The sequence below is a fragment of the Pezoporus occidentalis genome, unplaced genomic scaffold, assembly GCF_034315485.1.
Source record: "Pezoporus occidentalis ecotype Australia unplaced genomic scaffold, CSIRO_AGI_Poc_V1 ctg25, whole genome shotgun sequence".
Classification (NCBI taxonomy): Eukaryota; Metazoa; Chordata; class Aves; order Psittaciformes; family Psittacidae; genus Pezoporus; species Pezoporus occidentalis.
The window spans coordinates 2,943,526-2,965,505 of record NW_026914394.1 but is presented as its reverse complement, the minus strand read 5'-3'; the positions used below and the strand labels follow the sequence as shown (position 1 = coordinate 2,965,505).

Below are 21,980 nucleotides of genomic sequence, written 5' to 3'. Positions count from 1 at the left end.
TAATGGCTGGCAATGCAGAGAAGAGTTGCCCATGTACTGAATCAAGGTGAAATATGACATGATACCTGTGATAATGAAATACTGGTAAAATGGGCACTAATTTTCAAGATGGTTATTAGCACATTAATTTAGTAAGACTCTTCTCCAGCTCTGGAATTCTTGTGTAGCCAGTATCAAATCTCAAAGGTTACAACCCCCCAGTTCAGTAACTGGATGTCTGAAAAACATATTCTACTCTTGCAAAAAAAAACCTTATTGTCATTATTTATTTATTATTGATAACTGAAGATCTTGTTCCACAGGAGAGATATGCATATGCCCCCTTCCCTGTTCCCCCATGATCCTGCTATTTTGAGAGCTTGTTGATACACAGTTTGCAGGTGGCTCAGAAGATGAACCATGCAGAGTGTTTATTCTATCTCATGAAAAGGCCAGTGGCTCCTTGACTAATTCTGGTTGCATCCTTCATAACTGCTAGACCCCATTGTTGCTGTACTGTGACCTTCAATTATAGTGTGACTATTTTATTTTGCTTATTATTTTATTTTATTTATTTATTTATTTATTTATTGGCCATACAAACCCAGTCTTAAGTACTATGCTCCCACTCAGAAAACTGACCTCTATTTTGAGGCATAATACTTAAGACCAGACATTTGTAAGCACTAAAGATACATTGTTAGATACTATTTTCTTTTTAGGGATTTATAGTGTTTCTCATCACTGTGATATATGTTTGCTTAAAAGTAATAGTTAATTTTAGTAGATAGTAATAGATAGTACTTCTGTAATAGCTAGTTATAATCTAGGTATATTTCTCTGTAAGTATATTACATATTATTCTCTGAATATATCTTCTCTGGAGTAAAAGCTGCACTGTCATCTTGGGTAGAAATATCCAGTCTACTTTTAAACATATCAACAGGGAAATACATGGAGCAGAATGGATGGCAGCATGGACTGGAAAACTTGCTAACATCAGTATAGTATTTCCTCTAACAGGTTACAAATTATCCTGTTCTTATGCTGTTGAGAATGGGGAATAATACCTCTCAGAACTATCACTGCATGTTTATTATCAAGTACTGCTGTAGATGGGTGATTTCCATAACCCTATTTATACCCCATGGAGTCAAAATCTAGTTTATCAGTGCATCTGTAATGAACATGTGAATGCTGTGGAGAGACAGGACAGTGGTGAAAACAAAGGAAAAAAGAAAAGGCAAATACTCTAAGCTTTGGGTGGTAAAATGCCAAATGACAACAGAATATTACATATTTTGTTAGCAGTGGTTTTCTATGAGTTCTTTAATATTGGGAAATGGTATAAATAAGTATATGTGAGGGAGCAAGGATGAGGGGTTAAAAACAAGAAATGAGAAAAACAGGTTTGAAGAAGCAGATAGTCGCTTGAAAACTGTTTGTATGACATATGTACAGACACCTTAAGAGATCAAAATGGCTGTTGAAAGTGAAGCTCTAAATAGGAGCCTCTAAAGGAGGTTTTCTGCATGCCCAGATTTTCATGGCTGATTTCTCATTTCTATGCTATTTCTCGGAAAAGACTGTTGGATGTCCGGACACTCAGACGGGGTTGCTATGCATGCACAGTAAATCCAAAATGTCTGACAGGCATTGCTCTGACTGCAGGGAAATAACTGTACATTACGGGCTGGTTTGGAGGATGGGATTGCTTTTTTTCCAATTCATTGAACAAATGTGTTAAAGAATAAAGTGTGATGCTCTTGTGTTTCAGCAAAACTGCAGGGAAATCACATTTTTTCCCCTTTCTTGTCATCAACACATTTTCTTTATTCATGTAACAGTAGGTGTCATTCTTCTTTAATTATGCCCAGCTATCATATGTTGCTTTTATTTGTTGAGGATGTTAGTTTCAGGGAAAATAATTTAGACAGCTCCATTTTTCAGGCAACTATACACTAAATCCTGTGCTTACAAATTGCAATTAGATAAGAATTCTTCTTTCCGCAATCAAATGTGGCAGTTTCTTACTGGAAAGTAATGATGAATCAAACTTATAGTGTAAAATGGGAAGATCAAAGCATTCAATGTAAATGTAATGAAGAAAATACACTTTTATGTCTTGGCATTTTAAATGTCCTCTGTTATATATCACTGTGGCAGCATACAATAGTATAAGTCTTTCTTTGGGAATGAATACAGATTAACACAGCCTCATTTTCTGTGTCAGATTTTACTTCTTACTCTGATGATATTTCTTCCCCTCCCACCCCACCATGTGCCCCTCTCTTCCCACCCTCAGACCTCAAAAGTGCTTTAAACATGTTTAGCCAGCCAACAAGCCTTTGCTAAAGGGTTTTGTAGCCTTTGGTAATGACTTCTAATTTACGTGACTAATTATCCTGGGATAAATAGAGATGAGGTGCTTTAGGATAAGGCTAATCTGCATGTCTGCTGGAAGCTTGAATAGTGCATTTTATAAAGATACAAACCTCAGCAATTCAATGAAATTAGGGTGTGACAAAAGGCAGGCAAATTCAAAATGAAGGCAAATACTTCTCTTCCTAAGCTGCTGCTGTTGGATGTCAGAAAGACACTGAAGGCATGTTATGAAAAGAAGCATCAGCCCTCATTCTGGAGTTTATTTTGAATTTACACTGAAGCTTGAACAGATTTTGCCTATATTGTTTACACAGATATAATTTCATACAAAATTGCATCATGATTTGCCTGTCGCCATCCATCTTATCCCAATTGTATTGCCTTATTCTTTAAAACATAGCGGTTATCGATCTATGATCACCTCACCCCTACTTATGCCACAATTTAAAAGGCAGTGATGTATGTAATTATGTATATACATACAGCAAAGAACAATCTGAGCACAAAAAACTTAGTCTAATGTCTCACCACTCCAAGACGTTATCCCAGACACAACCAACTTATACTAGTAACAGAGGAAAGGTCTGAAAGAAAGGAAGTGTAACACACTTTCTGCTGAGCTGAGTGGTTCAGTTGTCAGAAGAGCTCTTGACTTCAAATCTTGACCTCCACAATGCTCTGCAGAACAGACATAAGTACTTTAGGAAGTTTAGTTTCATTTTCAAAAGTGATTTAAGGTTTCCATTTCCTTAGGATGCTTTAACAAAGTCAGCAGCGGATAGGTCCAGCATCACTGTAAGCTAGAGGGACTTAGCTTATGTTCTGCGCTGTTCTGCACCCATTTTAGGTTCCTTAGCATCAGCTGCCCATGCTCACAGTTCCAAATGATTTTACAGCCACAGTTGGTTCTCACCTGCAGACTTAGAGGTGGGCAGTGCTACGTTGCATCTGATCATGGGAACATGCATTTAATTCTTACTGTACAGGCTGTTAAAGTTAGCTGTTTTAACCACCTAATTTCTCAGTCCAAGATGTTAAAATAGGCCAGTCCTCCAGGATTTGCAAAATGGAAATATCAGCCTTGTGTTTAGGTAAGAAACCAAAATGTTGTGTTACTTGCTGGAATTGCTTTTGAAAACATGTCAGACCCTTTTAGGAGCCTACAATGCAGTGCTTAAGACATCCAGAGCTAACTTGCCCAGAGCGGGGAGGATGACAGATTACTCAATTCCCTTTTCAATTACTTAACCACAGGATCATCATTCTCCTTCACTCAAATTGTGGTGTATTGATTTCTGATGTGACTCAAATGATCTTAATTTTTAATAAAAAGTTAGCGTGATATTCACTTAATGTACATAAATCCAGGATAAGCTGCCTTTCGCAGGCAGGGTATTTAAACTGAAAGACCCCATAATACCTATATAATGTTTATAAGGAGCTCTCCCTGAGTTCACTTAACCAGCAACTGCTTCCTTAGTTTCCCCACAGGACAGCAGTAATGTAAAAGCCTTTGAGACCTAGATGAGAGAATTGTAACATAATGAACTTTTAAATTTCAGTAACCCTTAACAGAAACTGCTAAAAAGCTCCCATGGTATAGAATCAGAGTTTCGGAGTATCAGCTGATGTAAATTACAGGGAACTAAAAGAAAGAAGTTAGCCAAAGCCTTTCACTCTTTTCTATCCAAGGCCAAAATAATATTAATTGGTCTAGGGTGTTGGTATGGGTAAATACTTCAGAACCTGCCTTAAACTGCTTGAAGGCTCAGCATATTGACCCCAAATTCTGTTTTAAGGAGAAACATAGCAATAACCCAGGTGAGCAGATTTCCTTTGGAAATCCCAGCCCCCAGTTAACTAAGGAATCAGGTGTAGCAGTTTTACTAATGCAATCTAAAATCACTGCCCTAAAGCAGGACAATGCGCCTTCCCAAGCGATCAGCATCCTTAGAAACCCTGTGTCCCGGTAAAAGCTTTTATACCAGCAATACCAGTAGTGATAAAAAATTTTTAGATGTTTTTCCATTTAATAGCTTAACTCTAACCTTAAGCTTCCATGGAAAAGCTACACAGTGAAACTTGGTCTGAGTATTAAAGGGAAATTTCTTGGGGACCTTCTGTTCTTTCTGGCTTGCTTCCCAGGAAGGGACTAATCAGTAAAAAGCCATTCTTCACACTTATTCTTTGGCCTGTCCTTCGTGACCTATTTCCTTGACTAATCCTGTGATTTTTACCCCAGCCAATGCCAAATTGCATCTGTTTCTGGCTGCACCTGGAAAGACCTGTGTCTCTTAGTTCCCAGATCTTGGGGGGAAATGTAGAATTTTGAGTGGTTTCTCTTGCTGCAAAGCACCATATAAGAAACTCCCAAATTTAGGAGCAGCAGCATTCTTTGTATTGGTAGATGAAGACTTCTGTGCAAATGAGGTCTTCCCTAAAAGATAAAATGCGATAAGGTCAGTCTGTGTTATTGATGTGAGGTTTGTAGGCCTGAAAGCAAAGAACCTCTTGTGAAAAACTTTTATGCTTATGATCTCTGATGCTTTTTATTTGTTACCAAAAGAGGGAGCCCTCACAGAATTATATATGCTTTAGCGATGTTTTTGCTTTTGTGATCTGCTCTTTAAAAGGCTTGGAATTAGCTTTTTGGTGTTTTCTTTTCTTAGAAAATGTGGAGCCTTTTTTTTGGATTAGAAGAAGATTGTGGCACAGATAATGTGAGCTGTGAGTTTTGCCCTCTTTGGTTTCACCATGACATCAGGTCACAAAGAAAGGTTTTCATTTTCAGAGTAATACAGCTGGCTATCATGAAGTACATGATGTGGTTTCATTAAATACCATATTTTAGTGTTCAAATGTTAGAAATAACAGTCCTGCCAAACTGGATACCGGTTGGGCAATGAATTTATTTTAAATGATACGTGACTTTGTGTATTGTAATTTGGGCTCCGTGCACTTTCTGCTAATGTGAGCTGGAATTACCAAAACTGGTACCCGATTCACTTTTTAGCCATCCCAGAATGTGGCTTTTTTTTCTTCTGAAGGACAGTGCTTGGGAAGGATGAGTAGGACCTTACCAGTTTGCATGATGATGTAATGGGTAGATTAGTGCTGGGTTTATATGTAATCGCTTGTAGAGAGTTATTCAATAACATTTGGAAGGACTTTGAGAACTGCACAACTTGCTCCTGAGTTTTACCAGTGGAATAAGCTCAAAGGAGTGACAAAGTACAGGCACTTTTATTAGTGTTTCTCTTCAGGGGGGAAAGCCTTTGTCTCAGGTGTTGCAACTGAGACTGTAACAAATAATAAGTTTAACAGAGAGATTCTGTAAATGTTGATTCATGGTTCACCCTTATCTCTTTCTGAACTTGAACTGGTTAAAGGAAACTCTGGCCAAGAGAAATTACAAGTGTTTTAGCTGATCTGTGTCATCTTTTCTGAACCTGTGCTGTTCCCTAGACTAGTTTCCTTTTGAAGAATTTCTTTTCAACCTAATGGTTTCTATGACTCTGTGGCTCAAATAGCCCATCTGGTATTTTCTCTGTTTTGCACAGCAGCTCTCTTTTCCATTGGGATGCAGTCTGAGTGGATATGACAGTCCAGTATTTCTTATCTCCCCCAAATAAAAGCCCAACTTACAAAATGGGAGTGACTGCATGGGAGTTCAAAGCAAATAATTGAGCAGTAGGATTTAAAAAATACTTTTATTTGATCATTTGAGATATTTTGTCTTACTATGTTTAAATGCAAATTCAGAGGCTGCAGCATGACCCAATTTAGGGAGATTTCGATGCTTAGAACCAGATTCCCAAAGATATATCAGTGTTTAAAAGGCATTTGGGTGCCTAATTCACTCCAAGGTCAGCTGTTCTTGAAAATGTCACATCCTAGCTCTTGGCAAGACTAGAGCTTTGTATAGCTACATGAGAGTAAAATCCCGTTTATAAATGCATATTGATGATTCGTGGTTAATAGGTACTGTGTGAAGATTGCTGTGTGATTATTGTACCATAATAGCAGTGAGATTCAGAGTAAGCGCAAGGAGTAGAGTGTCTGAGATAGGAAGGATCACATTTAGATGATAACTTTTCTTTCTGTTTCCCATTATGTTCTTGTTGTCTTTGTGAACACTATTAGTATTCTCAGCACTGTACAGAAGCGTAGGGGAGACTTAAGGCAGGAGCTAAGTCAACTGCAATCAAACTATGTGATAAAACAGAGAAATTAACCCAAAAATAATTTTATGCATTTTATTTAAAAGAAGAACATTCAGAGTGAAAACAGAAAATGGCCAAAATGGGTGTTTCTGACATTTTATGGATGCTCTGCATAGGTAGTGTGCCTCCAAATATTGGATGCTCCTATATACCATATGTGCTGCTATTCCAAAGCAATACAGCAGATGTTTTAGGTGATCAATTCAGAGCTCACTGGCTTTGTTTAGCTCTCCCCATTCCCAATTTTATATGATGTGAATGTGCCTGTCATTATAAGTAGAGGAACAGTGTCATATTTAAAAATCTGTGCATAATTCAAAGTTGACACAGTAGCAGTACTAAAACACTCCCTCACCTAGAAAATCTCATGTTCCTCAGAGTCCAAACCACCTAGTTAGGAAAAGCTGTGGCCAGTAAAATTTAGCTCTGTGCAGCTTGAATCAAAAGTTAACTAATTTTGGGGTTTAGGTTTATTGTAGAAGGCGGATGAAAGCTGACAGTTCTGGTTTCTTTGCCTATCAGAGGGCTGGGTGAACTGGTTTGTTTGCTTATTTGTTTTCAAGAACAGTTTCATCTTATTTCTATGCAATCTCTTCCAAAGCCAGCTTCCTAATGGCATCTTCCTAATGGCACCTCTTTGTCCTCAGTTCTCTTAACACTTTCTTTGCTTTTGCCCCTTGCTTTGCCAGCTCCTCGTACACGAAGTGCCTTTTCTACCCTAAGATCGTATCTGCTGTTTTGTTTTGTTTTTCCAAGGAGCTTTTTGATAATAATCCCCAGTGATTTTACTTAGTTTTCTGATCATGTGGTCTGGGAATCTATTCAGACTTCATTAAAAAGCTCATTTGAAAATACCGATTCTATTGTATTGTCTGCACTGTTTTGTTTATTTTGGAGATATTAAAAGCCTCGAACTCTCATATTTTTTCCAGTTGTAATATTGAGTACAGATATGTATCTGATAGCTAACACAGTAGAGAGGCTCTCTTCTGGAGTGGTCTTTGGGGAATAAAGTAGCTGCCTGCTAACACCTGCCTGTCTCTGCGGAGGCTGGGACTGGCAAGGCAAGGGCAGGCTGCAACCTGAACATGGAACTATGTTCTCAGTCTTAAAAATATTCTCCATCTTCAATATCCATAAGAAAAATTCCAGCTCACTGGGAACAGGACTGAACCTGACACCTAATTTTGCCACTATAAATTGGAACATTTACATTTGTGTTGGTCTTTAAAAAAAAAATCCCAAACAAACCATATAAAAAATCCTGAAATATAGCTGACACTGTAGAGTTCAGGGTAAGAACGAGGATAAATTTTCCTCACATGTTGACCTATGGAAACTTTTGTTCACCTTTCCTGCAACTGTGAAATTGGTTTGAAATGATGGACTGATACTTCCTCGTGAGTTACTCTTGACGTACCACAGCTCTTTTCCTAACTAAAAAATAGTTTCCTAACTAAAAAATAGAAAGCAAAATGCTTTTCCAAACACAGTGCGTAAATGTTGTTGTTAACATCTAGATTTTTAAGGCTGATATTCAATGGATGTTTGGAAACCTCTTGGATTTCTTCTAATAAATGAAGAAGATAAATGAGGGTAGTGGAAACAGTTTAAATACATACCTGTATTTTCTTGAAAACTGGAAGTTTCAGAGTGACTTACAAATTGGAGGTTTCAGATTATCCAGACAAACATATTCTTTGTGGAACTCAAAGAACAACTGGTTTGCAGTGGCTTCATGACATAGTTACTACATCCTTGTTTAAATGTTTGTTACACGTACATGAGTAAATCTCAGCTTTTTTCTTCTGGAGACCTGATTCCAAGACATACGATTTGCCTTCAGTGACTGTCTCAACAAGGGGAACTGGGGAAGCTCACCCTTTGGTTGGACTGAAGCCCTTAGCAATGGCACGCTGGTGATGCAGAATTAGTAGTTTCATGTCAAAATTAGCTAACAGGGCATTCGTGCACCCCCTGATGTCCCTGTGCTTCAGGTGTTGCTCAGAACCGTCTTTTATTTGTCAGTCACCATGCAGATTTTTCACAAGTGTTTGTTCTGCACATTTTAACCACTATTAGATATATATCAGGTAGCAGGTCCCCAAGGAATTGCTTATAGAACAACTGTAAAAGAGTGATAATTTGAAACAGTTAGCAAGGAGGCTAATGAAAAGAGATTTTCAGACTTCTTATCTCTGTTCAGTGTAAGGGACAAATGTTATTCCCTATCTTATTAGTAAGAATAACCTGACATGGACTGAAGAAAGGAACTAAACAGTCACAACTGGTTGGCATCATTTTCTTGCACACATCACCATTTAAGGCTACTCTTGGGCAAGCTAAGGCATCTCAGTGATTTTGATGAACCAAACTTTTATTTTTCCTTTACTATAGCGTGATATATATGCTATATATAGCTCTCTTCAACCATTGTGAATTAAAATGCCTCTGGAATGGTTTTCACAGTTTGAAGCACCTGGGTGAAGGCTTTGGGCTAAAATGTCAGATTTTAAAAGTGAGATAAAAATGTTCCAGTTTGGATGTATAAAGCTAAAAGCTACCTTGGTTCCAGTAGCCTCCATTTTACTGCTTTTATTAACAATTCCAGAGACACCAACCATAGATTAAACAGGAATTACACTAGATAGTGTGCAAAGACAGAGTGACCCTGGAAATGGCTGTAAGGAATCCCGACACTGCCCTGTTGGTCTGTGGGAGTTTTGACACAGGTTGCAGCCTGAGTGGACCTCATTCCAAGTTTTGTAGCTCAAGAAGTTCAGATATAGGGATGTAAGTAATTATTTTAGCGTGTGCCATAGAAAACAACAAAATTGCTTCAGAAACAAATGAGAAATTGTTTAGTCTGTTTGGAAAGTAAGATTATTTCTTTTTACCTCTGGGATAGCTCATGCGCATTGCTGCCATTTGACTTCTCCAGATAGTGCTTTCATGGGTTGTAATTAAGTATGCAGTTTTCAGAAGAATGAAGATTGGGATGCTCTGAAACATTTGTTAAGTGAATATGACAAGCAGTGGTCTGGTTTGGGGAAAGAAATAAATTGATTTTTTTGAGCAATAGGAAAAACTAACTCACTGGTATGGATTGTGAAAGAAAACAGGTTCAAACTGAAATTAGATGAAAAGCTTGAAATTAGATGAGATCACAAAAGTCAGACATGTAAATTTATGTATTTGTCCATACATGCTAGATTCTAATTTAACTTCTCACTATTATTTTGATTGTGTTGTCTTGGCTTATATACAGTAAACAAGGAACTTTGCACAGTATGGCAGGGGGGCAAGATTTTCAGTTAAAGTAATCCTCCTAAATTAAATGTGAAAACAGTTATTTTCCCTGTCACTCCTGCCTGTGCCTGTTGCAGTGTTTGGCTGTAACAGTGCCTAACCAGCCAGAGCAGGAGGGGTGGAATTAGTTGTCTCCTTGCCACAAAAGAAGAAATACTGATTTTGTCCAGCTGTTGTGCAAGTTTTTGGATTCGGTTGTTTCCTGTCTTATTGGTTTACATTCCCATAATATTAGCAGTTTGTAAATGTAGGTGAAACCGGGCTACAGCACTTCTGCTGGATGGAGGAAATGGGGAAATAAGGAAAGAGATAAAGTGAATGTGTCGGGACTGGAAGGCCAGTAAATTTTGAGCTGAAGATTGAAAAATGAAATTATCCAGTCTGGTGCGTTGGAAATCAGTTCCATTGACTCCCCTCACACTGATTTCCTTTGGCTCCTTACAGAGATACTGCTTGAACTAGGAAATGCATATGCTGCCATGTTTCTGTTGGAGACAAAATTGTAGCTTGGTCTTTGATAGGTGTGATAATTTTGAGTACTTCCAAGATTTCTCTTGTGTATCTCCAATACTTAGTCTGTATCAATTCCTTGTCTTTGTGGCATGCCTATAGTTTTATAAGCATTTACTTCTCTATGTACAATGAAGAAGTTAACAGAAATCTCGATATCTACACACCTGCATAAACATTCCTGACTGTTTATATGCATCTATGATTTTATATACATATATGCAATATATTTATGTGTGTACGTATATGCAATTATAGTAACAGTAAGAGCAAACCTAACTTTCAGAACAGTAAGCTCTGTCTTTTCCGCTTGAATGACTGGATGAATGGAGCTGTAGGTGTGAGACTGGTAGCTTTGAAACTGAATGGTGATGACACAAATGGAAATCACTACAGAAGGATTTTGGAGATGATACAGCCTGTAGATCTCATGCACACCATTTTGCAGTCACAAAGTTCTCCTAACATTTACTCTGCTTTGTGTTATACAGGAAGCTTAGGTAGTTAGGCTTACAGGCTTTGCTTATAGAGCTGAATGTTGAAGTTTCTGAAATGTTTGAATATGAGATGCCAGAAATACAACCTATTATTAAGGCTTTCTTCTAAATAAAACTCCATGCATTACTATTCTATATGAGTCACCTGGTTGCCTTTAAATATTGGCATCTTTGAGTGGAAGGGGAATGTATTCTGAGTGTTTGCAGAATACTTTCCGCCACTGAAAATTGCTGTGCTGTGGTCTCACACAGCTCACCTGCATCTCAGGCAAACTTGAACATCTTAAGAGAAAATAACACTTGAGATAAACACAACCAGATAATTCCCACAAAATCAGAAGCAAAGGCAGGGAGTTTTTGGAGGGAGGGTGGAGTGGGGGGGATTAGGCTATAGGGAGCCAGAAAAAAATAGCAACTAGAGAGGTTGTGTTCTCTCATGTTTATTTTCACATCACAGCTGAATCACAGGGACTTTTTAACATAAAAGTTTTAAGTTTTATGCATGAAAATGCAGTCATTTGGGGGAAAATTTATATTCAGGAGGAATTTACTCTTGTGTCGCATAGAATCATAGAATAGTTAGGGTTGGAAAGGACCTTAAGATCATCCAGTTCCAACCCCCATGCCATGGGCAGGGACACCTCACACTAAACCATGTCACTCAAGGCTCTGTCCAACCTGGCCTTGAGCACTGTCAGGGATGGACCATTCACAACTTCCTTAGGCGACCCATTCCAGTGCCTCACCACCCTCACAGTAGAGAACTTCTTCCTTATATGCAATCTAAACTTCCCCTGTTTAAGTTTTAACCCATTACCCCTTGTCCTGTCACTACAGTCTGTAATGAAGAGTCCCTCCCCAGCATCCCTATAGTCCCCCTTCAGATACTGGAAGGCTGCTATGAACTCTCCACGCAGCCTTCTTTTTCTTTTTCTCTTCCTTTGTATGTGTTTTTCTTCCTTCCATTTGTATTATAATTACAGAATCGCAGAATGGTTGAGGCTAGAAGGGACCACCACAGGTCATATAGTCCAACGTCACTGCTCAAACAGGGTCATCTAAAGTATGTTGCTCAGGATTGTCTCCAGATGGCTTTTGAATATCTTCAGGAAGGAGACTCCACAATGGTTGTCCACAGTGGGCAACCCATTCCGATGTTCAGACACCCTCACAGTAAATAAGTTCTTCCTTACGTTCAGGTGAAATTTCCTGTGTTTCAATTTATGCTCATTGCTTCTCATCCTATCTCATGGCACCACCTAGAAAAGTCTGGCCCTATCCTCTTAGCACCCTCATTTCAGATACTTACATGCAACGATCAGAATTCCCCTGAGCCTTGTCTTCTCCAGGCTGAACAGGCCCTGCTCCCTCAGCCCTTCCTCATAAGAGAGATGCTCCAGACCCTTAATCATTCTAGTAGCCCTTTGCTGGACTTGCTCCAGGATCAGCGTGTCGCTCTTGCACTGGAGAGCCCAGAACTAGATGGAGGACTCCAGGTGAGGCCTCAGTAGGGCTGACTAGACAAGGGGGATTATCTCCCTCAGCCAGGTGGTAATGCTTTTCCTAATGCAGCCCAGGAGACCATTGGCCTTCTTGGCCACAAGGCCACATTGCTGGCTCATGGACAAATTGCTGTCCAACAGAACCCCCAGTCCTTCTCTACAGAGTCAGGTGCTTCTCTATGCAGCAGGTCAGCCCCAACCTATATTGGTGCATGGGGATATTCCTCCCTAGGTGCAGTACCCTGCACTTGCTTTTGCTGAATTTCAAAAGGTTCCCCTCTCCTCATTTCTACAGCTGTTCTAGATCCTTCTGAATGATGCATGCTGGAGCATCAGCCACTCCTTCCAGTTTTGTATCATCAGCAAACTTGCTGAGGAGGCAGCCTATCCCTTCTTCATTCAAGTCATTGGACCCAGTATTGACCCTTGGAGGACAATACTAGTTAAAGGTCTCCAACTAGACTCTGTGCCACTGACCACAACCCTTTGAGAGCTGCTATTCAGCCAGTTCTCAATTCACCTCACCATCTGTTTATTCATCCTACGCTTCCAGTGCTTGCCTATGAGGATGTCATGGAAGACAGTGTTGAAAGCCTTGCTGAAGTCCAGGTAGAGAACATCTGCTGCTCATCTACCCAGCCCCTTGCCCCATCATATAAGGCAATCAGGTTGCTTAAATTTCCCTTTGGTGAATCCATGCTGATTACTCCTGATCACCTTCCATGTACATGCATCCTGATGGTGTGAAACCACAAGAGTCCTGTTTCTTAAAAGTTTATCGAAGATGTTTCTTTTGACTGTGCTCAGGTGTATTAGGCAGTGGATCATGTCAGTGCTGAAATTTAGAGCTTTGTTTTCTCATTAAGTGCTGCCTTAAGCAGAATTCTAATACAGAGCAGAAGCCAAACCGAGGGCAAACACATGCTGCTCCCCAGACAAGAAGGTATTTAACTTCTTACAAAGAAGGACTCTTCTAGTGAGAAAAACTTCTTATGTTTCAGAAACCTTCTCTCAAAGTTCCAGGTTTTGTTTTGTTTTGTTTTTTCTCTTTTCATAGAATTACATTTTTTTCAAAACAGTATTTTCTTTGAGCCCAAGTCAACCTTCTCACCATCAGTGTGCTGGCTATTCTGCCATGTTAAATTAGTTAACATGGAGAGCATAGGACAACTGCGACTAGCTGGTAGCTAACCTAGAGGTTGGATGTGGAGGTTGGTACTTAGCTCCCAGTTTCAATAAATATTACATGAGTTATACACACAAAAAGAAGGTTTGTGAGAAATGTTCTGCTGGTCAGAGCGCTCATAGCTGGATGTAAGCAGCTGAAGTTCAGTCTCAAGGTCCAAATGGGGGACAGCAGGGTTACAAATCTCTGGATTTGTGCCTCATTTACTGTGTGATCACAGGCCCCTACAACTGCATGTTTAGTTTTAAAATTGCATATGTTGGGGGTTAATCTGTCTTGTCTGTTATCTAAAATAGTCCATAAACAGTGGCTAGGTAGTCAATATCCCATTACTGGTATAGGTAGATATGCTTTGTTTCTAATTAAACATCATTGAACACTGTTCCTTACCCCCCCCCCCAAATGGTGGACTTTCCAAGTTCATAATAGCTTTCAGTAATGCTGCTCCTTTCCATCCTAAGACTTAACATGAGACAGGAATTCACAACTAAAGAATGGCTGCGCAGTGCCTAAGGCCATCTGCATGGTGTATAGAATTTGGCTGTTAATGGCACTGTGTGTGGTCTGTATAGCTTTACCTGTCCTTGTTTACTATTTTCTTTGAAATAAATAACATTTAAAGAGAAGAGTTTATTAGCTCCTGCTGCTTACTATGTTCTTTAAGACATAATCTGCTGTTTGTGGCACTAAAGTAATCTCTATAGGCATTAAGTAATTGATGTAGCAAGCACAGGATTATAACCACAGCTCCGCAATTTGCATCATAATACAACAAACTATGAAAAACTTGCATGGTGGTTTGTTACCAAAACAAACCCTTTAAAATGCTGAGCTGAACTGTGGAATGAGTAGATCCTGAGCCCTTGCTGTGTAAGTACATACGCTTCATTTAAAACATGCACATAGCCACAGCCACCTTTTTGATTGTGAAACTACAAAGAGGCTTGATTCCAACCTGGAGGTGGTGTCAGACCATGGAGAAATGGGCTTTATTCTTTTCCTTCATTTCTTGCAGGCTCAGAGCTTTTTTAGGAAGAGTAAAGTATTGCCTACATCATCCATTCTTTCTCCCCAGTCTTTACTGGAGCACAAATACCAGTGTTTGTGCATGTACTCCATATACTCGCATACTCTACACAGGCTGCAGTGTGACTAGAGCACTGGCTACCTGTGCATCAATTTGCCTCAGTATTTCAGGCTTGAATTTACAAGAATAGAAGCCTATGAAACTGAGAGCTCTGAGTCTATTTGGTCAGTTGTGTTCAATGAAGGGATTGGATTTGCTTGCCCATATTTTGACTTAGGTTAAAAAGAGACCGTTTTTAACTAATCAAGGATGTCCTTTGCATGCATGTCTGAGAAGATGCACTGTATATGCAGAGTATATATCATCAAATCATAAAGTTGCTGTGACTCTCCCTTCATGTGGCTTAACTGAGGTGCATAAGGACAGTTATTTTACAGATGCAGAAGGACAGAAAGAGGCTTCTTTCTGTCATCATAACTCTCACTGCCGAAGTTAAGCATCAGTTCATTCCAAAGCAGTTTGTTCTTCCTCTCTTTCTTTCCAGAGATAAGAGAGTCTTAAAAACTTTCCGGCGTGATTGTAAATATTTATAGTGGACTGATGGGCTTTTCTTTGGTTCCTAGTGGTTCAGTAAGAATCTGGATGCTATCTTTATGAATGCTGTATATGTAAATAAGGCAACCTATAGATAGAGCACCAGCAGATGTCACTCAAGAATATGTGGAACAGACTGTGAATTTACGTGACCAATAAAGCTGAGCGTGCACATTGCAGATGGCCTCTGCTGCACAGAACTCAGGTTGCTCAGCCTCCCATGGCTGGTGCTTTGGGCACCAATCTACTGCTTTTGATAGTAATCTGCACACCAAGGCTTTGGGCTGTGACCTACTACTACATCCATACATACTACATACATATATATTACAGAGTGCTTGCATGTCTGCCCAAAGACACCTTGCATGGCTTTTCAATCTTTTCTTAACCTTCATTGTAATAATGTTCTTTCCAAATAGCTTTTGAGCTCAATTCGACTGTAAGAAGATACTGCATGAGTCTTGTGTTCTTGGGATGAATAGTCAAAGCAAGGGAGAAGGAGAGGTCTTGGGTACTTGTTTAGCAGTTTCTGAATAATGAAGTATCATGTACCCTTGGCACTTAGAGGTTTTGGGAAGAAATATGCAGGTGTCAGATATTAAGTAGAAGAATATGTGGACTGTAAGGATGAGTAAAGTAGCTTAATGGTTTGGCACTACCTGTGATCGTTTGGACTTGGTTTTGACTCTAAACCAGAACTGAGTTGGCAAATATTGCAACAATCAGATGTCTGTAGAGGTCACAGTTAAAATGGTTTTAAATGCTCATTATAGCTCTTAGCATGAGCGATAATATATCCCAAACCACTTTATAAACGTTCTTCCACACCTATATTATCAATAATTGACTCCACAGAGGAGGCTACAGCAGATGCAATTTACTAAAATCTCAGTCAAGTGTCAACAAGCTGACTGGTTCGTTTTATCATTATAGCAGGAAACTTTAGCAGCTAATCATAAAGGAAGTATAAAATGTGAGATTTTGCTTCATTATAAGAACAAAAGCCTGTGATTTCAGGATGGAAAGAAGAGAGTATTGCTTGGCATAACATTGTTTAAAACAAACAAGCAAACAATATAGCAGGAGCTTTAAATCATTGAATTATCTATTTTAACAGGATTTGAATTAGTATCTTATTAGGGTGATTACTTAAATTGAGAGTACAAGTAGGGAAACTTGCATTTGAGAAACTGGACAGGTGTGAAGCCCTCCCTAAGTTATATTTACTTTTTTCGAACACCTTCCTTTAAGGCTTCATTAGAAAGTTTTTCCAGATGTTGATTAGCCCTGAATATTTCTTAAAATGTCCAACAACAAACAACTAAAAGAAGGTTTACATTCCTCTCTCACAGGGGCATATTTCGCATAGGACTAGAAAACACTGAGGTGCACAGCTTTTCACCCTTGTACTCTCAGGTAGCGATGCAGAAGGATGGGGCACAAACTTTATCCTCGCCCTCTCTGCATCTTCTCCCTCTACTCTACTGTAAATCCCTCCAGTGCAAAACCAAGGATGCTTATGGTGATGCTTGTGGGCAGTCGTGTTGTGCCATCCGCAGCATGTCAAGGTGCACACTTGGATCTCTTTGATCTTTTTCTGAACTTTTGAGTGCTTTCATGACATGTTAGAGAATAGCTTTCAAAAGCATTGATGTTACAGAGAGTAGCAATAATAAAGGCCATAGAAATGTGAAATTCAGCCTTCAATACATACTCAGCTTTATTTTGTGAGGCTTTATATTGTGAGAAGATCCACTGGTTTCAATTACTCTTATGTCAACACAGTCCATTTATAGAAAAGAAGAGCTAATTTGGAAGTTAAAAGGAAAAGGCACAATTAGTAACTATTTGTGGCAAAGATTCCAGGAAAAAGAAGGGAAAAAGTCATGCACTTGATTTCAAATTTTAACCTGTTCAAACCACATTAAAATTGGATGGAAGAGATCAATAGCAGAGACTAGGCTGGGTAAAACACATTTAAGCAGACAAAGTCCTGCTGTGGTCCCAGAGATTCAATTCCACCAGCATGAGATGTTGGTGAGAAGCCTGCCTTTGGGTTCATAACTGCAGAACATATTGCCCACAGAGTGAAGGCAGTGAAATGGCACAAACCCAAAAAAGAGTTTTCTAAAGCTAAAGTTAACTCACCTCTGACCTTAGGACTTTTATATGGTGACTTAGAGCAAGGCAGGTATGAATGCCCTTGTTGTCTAGGGAAGCCCCTGCCAGAGCATGCTGTCTCCTGGGACATGGGTGCATGGGTCTGCTGAAGGAGCTTCCAGCACATCAGCCTCGTGTAAGCAATACCTGGGTATCTGGCTGGTACCTCCAGCTCTGCTTACCAGTTATGCTGGATACTGAGGACTTGGAGATGATGTGCTGGGACAGAAGGCAGGGGTACGGATATCTTTCAGATTCTGGCTGGAGGAGGAGTGTAGGAGTGGGAAAACGACTTTATAATTGCCTTTTTTTATCACTCTTTCTGACTATATTGACTTTATACTTGACATAGCTTTGGCTGGCAAGTGAGGCCCAGATACATTCGGAATTAGATATGACTCGGTTCATTCTTACATGAGAAGAAAATCATCGGTTGCTACAGAAACAGCTCCATATCAGTCTCATGGGGCATCTTTGCATCTGGCTTTTTCTCCTTCTCTTTTGCTAATATGTAGATAAGAGTCGAAGCAGTGCAGCACATCCCACATCTATATAAGGTTGGAGGAACTCTGCAGAGAGCAAAGTGTGAAAGAACATCTCTTAGATAAGCTAAACTTAAATGAATGAGTTAATTTACATCCCCCTACAATTTATTTCTTTTTCTTTTTATTTTGTTTTTAGTTTTGCAACTTTAGCTGAGTTAATTGAGGTGAAAATTAAATGACACCAGTCAGCAAATATGTTAAAGACCACCAGCATCAAGGAAGAGAGAGGAGTTACTCAGGAGTTACTAAGAAAAATTTAGGAAATGATCCAAGGGGTGAGTTAGAATGTCTGTCAAGAAAATTGCATATTGCAGTGGAATAATAATCCAGATTTAACTTTCAGGCAAGTTGTTTAACTTGATAAATTAAGGAATTAGTTAAAACTAAGTGTATATTATAGGTGAACAGGGACCATTCTGCACACTTCAGACCAGCTCACCAGCGCTGTTTTTTAACTGGTTTTCTAAAATGTAATGAATTCTTGATGCTTAGTAGATTAATATTTATTGAGTGAATCAATGCTTAATTTATTAAAAATTTGCCTTCCTTGTATTTTAATATGATTTGTTACTCATCAGTGCTTACTGCATTAATTAAAGATTGTGTTAATTTTGTGCAAACGAGCAGGATCTGCTGCAGGTTTGCTGCAGAGCCCTAATCCACTGCAGGGATGTTGCCTCTGGCTAGTACCAAGGATAGAAAACTGCGAGGTGGGAAGCCGGTGTGAATCACCACTGGCCTCTTCCTGCCGTTGGGCTTTCAAATAGCTGAAAGTGAAAATGAGGATGCTGCCCCTTAAGGGTAGGACAGGATTATAGCAATAGAGAGGCTGTGGTAATGCAGAGGATCATTCAGTTTGCCTCTTCTTAATTACGGCTGATGCTGTGGAAATCATTTTCGTGTTTCTCATGGAACACCTTTTTGACAATGTAGGTGAAACGCAGCCTTAGTAATACAGCAAACTGTCACCTCTTACCTGACCAGAGACGATAGCCATTACATTTCACTGCTCAGGTTTTAGGTAATTCTTGGGGCAGTAGGTTACCTGAATATTGGGATAGTCCCGCGCATCTCTGCAGGGGCAGGTGTTTGAGAAGTGGAAAATTACTAAAGGCAGAACACAAAGAAGCCAGACATCTTGTGAGATGAGCCTTTCGAGAAAGCTGTCAAAACAGGGAGAGGGTGAGCATGCTGGAAGGGGCCAACAGCTGCAATTTGCATCTTTCCGCACTGAAGGGAGAAGTGAATATATAAAGCCCCACAGCCATGATACTTCTGAAGAAATTATTTTATTAATCTTTGTGACACTTGTAACGTCTCTCTTTTTAAATTCAAATTCTGCTGCTTTTATAGCTACCCATAAGCGTGTCTGTATGGGTTTTCTTTAAAAAATCCATCTAGTTACTAGGCTGCCTGCATCCAGCTGAGCCCTGGAAACGGCAGAGAGCTGGCCCCTGAGATCTGAGAGCAGGCTTAAATTTCCGGAAAGTGATTGGATCCATAATTAGTGCATTTTTGCATGTTTAAATGCACAGTTCTGGAATGCACTTTGTTGTTTCCTTCTCTCCAGGGCTTGGGCGAGTGTGCACAAACTTCCCTTGCTGAGCCGAAGGAGAGAAAATTCTTCAAGGTCCACTGAAGGTTAGAGCAGAGAAATATTTTCTCTCTCAGTGCACTGGGCAGGCAGCTACCACTGTGCTCCAGCCTGGAGCACTGGGGTGGAGCCAGTGCCAAGAACCTGGTGGCATTTCAAATCCCTTGCAGCACTTAGGTGTTAGATGCAAAAGATCAGTGCTGCTCCACTTGAAGTCAGAGAAATAACTTGAGCTTAAAGTTCAACGTATGCACAAAGATTTCCTGGATCTGGAGTTTAATTTGTTTTTCCAAAGCCAGCTTGAAGGCAGAGTCCAAACAGGTAAAAAGTTATAAACTGAACATTTGACATGTACCAATTTCATTGTATTTCCCATTTTGTTTAGCCTACTCTATATGCTTTTGCTTTCCTACAGGATCAAGTTAAGCTGTTTCAGGTTTTATTTAATGTTTGTTTTTACTCTAGTTAATAGACTCAAGTCAGGACTGGGGGCCACTTGAGCTACGTGCCTTTCTCTCTATTCCAAATCTCTACGTTTTGCAACCTTCTTTGATGATATTCATATTCCAGCTTTTTTCCCCAGTAGAGAAGCTTTCACAGAGTATAGGTTTTGGATATATCTTTTCTTCTCTAGCTGTTCATTAGATATACAGCATTTGGAGTTCCAGTTGTGCTGAGAAATGCAAGCAAAGCTTTTGGCCCAGTGGGTGCTAAGCCGTGGCATTTCATAGCTTTGTACATATAAATCAGGATTAAGGCAGAGATTCTCTATAAAATTTAGCTCATTAGGAGATATTTTGTCTTATGGCTCCCACTGGGGTGGTGGGTCCTTTGCTTATTTTGCCTTATTGCTCCCTGGGAACTGATGGTGGGGCGAGCAGACCCTACAGTGCAGAGACAGCATTTCTGAGTGGTTCCTGTCAATGTAAACCAAGGCAGCAGCAGGGCCTTCTGTTCCCTTATGCCATTACCCTGGCACACCTGGAAAAAGGCTTGGCATAGACTGGCCTTAGTGTTTTATAATAAAGCAAATGTGATCAAGCACACTGCTAAAGTCATATTCAGGATGACTTAGCAGAGTTAAAAGAATAAGGAGTACCTATGAAAACAGGCAGGAATGCATTTTCTCCCAAATATGATTTGTGTTGTACAAGAGTTAAAGTACTGAAGGCCAGGAAGGTTTCAAAAATGGGGTTTTTTTTTCAGCCTGACATCCCAATCAGCAGGCCACATTCACTTTTGGGAATATAGCTTAAGTATATTCAGTGGATGATCAACTGTGTCCATATACTTTAGCCAGTGAAGCTTTACTTATAAAGAAATTATGGGTTTGGAAAGGAGTTTCATCAGTCATAATTTCCAAGGAAGAGCTTTCACAGTAGGGGATACCACGTTAATGTTTCCTCCTCAAGGACTTTCAGCTGTCACCCAGGGAATACAGTGAATTCGGTGATGAGAATTAGATTAGAAAAAGATCAATAGGGCTGACAATAAATGAAAGTAACACAGACATTATTGAGCAAATTAGGGAAGAGAAATTAGACTGGACAGTATAATCTTCAATGCTAGCTAGACACACTAACGTTGGGCAAAGTTAGGGAAAAGACAGTAAGTTAGAAAGTGCTATGAAGAAGAGGTAACAGTTTGTGTGATGGGGAAAGCTTTCCTGGTGATGGAAAGCTGTCAGCCCACAGAAAGGTGGAAAAGAATGATAGTGATCCAGGAGCACAAGAATTTCAGTGGCAGGCTACAGAGGTGGGGAGATCACCTATGAATGGGACCATACAGTAGCCAAGAACCTTGGCTATGTGTTACAAGGGGAAAGGGAACATCAGACATATCCCCCCATCACAAAGGCATTGGTGCGATAACTTGTTCCAGGCAAAAAAATTTCCTCACCTTTGTGTAGTACAGGTTGGTTTGCGCTGTGAAGGTTTTCAGCCCTTCCAGAAACCGGTCTTCTGCTTAAACTTATTTGCCATAATAACTCCCTGTATTCTGCTATCTGTACAAATATCCAGTCTGGCAAGCTTTTGGGGTGAGGGATATCCAGTGGCAATGAGATCTATGAGCTGAATGCGCTCAGCATGAAAAGAAGCTTTCCTTTTATCAGTCCTGAGTTTGTCTAGATCCTCTTACATGTCTTTGAAAGGTTCACCCCAAGGCAATATAATTGTGTTTGATCACATACAGGCTATGAGTCAGTGATTGATATGAATAAAGAACTTTGAGTTTCTTGTCTTGGTTCCTTGTCTCCTTCCCTGAGGAATCAGAAATCACTTTTATAAATATGTCGGTCCATCTGTGCTTCCAGCTATCCATTTCAAGTTCCAAAAAAGAAATAGTAACACTTTATAAGTGCAAATAAAAACACATTAAAAGGACTGAGCGGGGGGTTTTTCTTCGTCATAAAGTATATGTGGATCCCATCCAAAAGAGTTACTGTGAGCCATGTAACTTGCAATTAAT

The 21,980-nt window shown here is 39.6% G+C and overlaps 1 protein-coding gene across 7 annotated transcripts in view; it reads left to right on the top strand.

Moving 5' to 3' along the window:
- The window catches only part of LOC134165953 (BEN domain-containing protein 5), a 954,442-nt gene that overhangs the window by 487,023 nt on the left and 445,439 nt on the right, over positions 1-21,980 (top strand). The gene's annotated exons all lie outside the window — the stretch shown is intronic.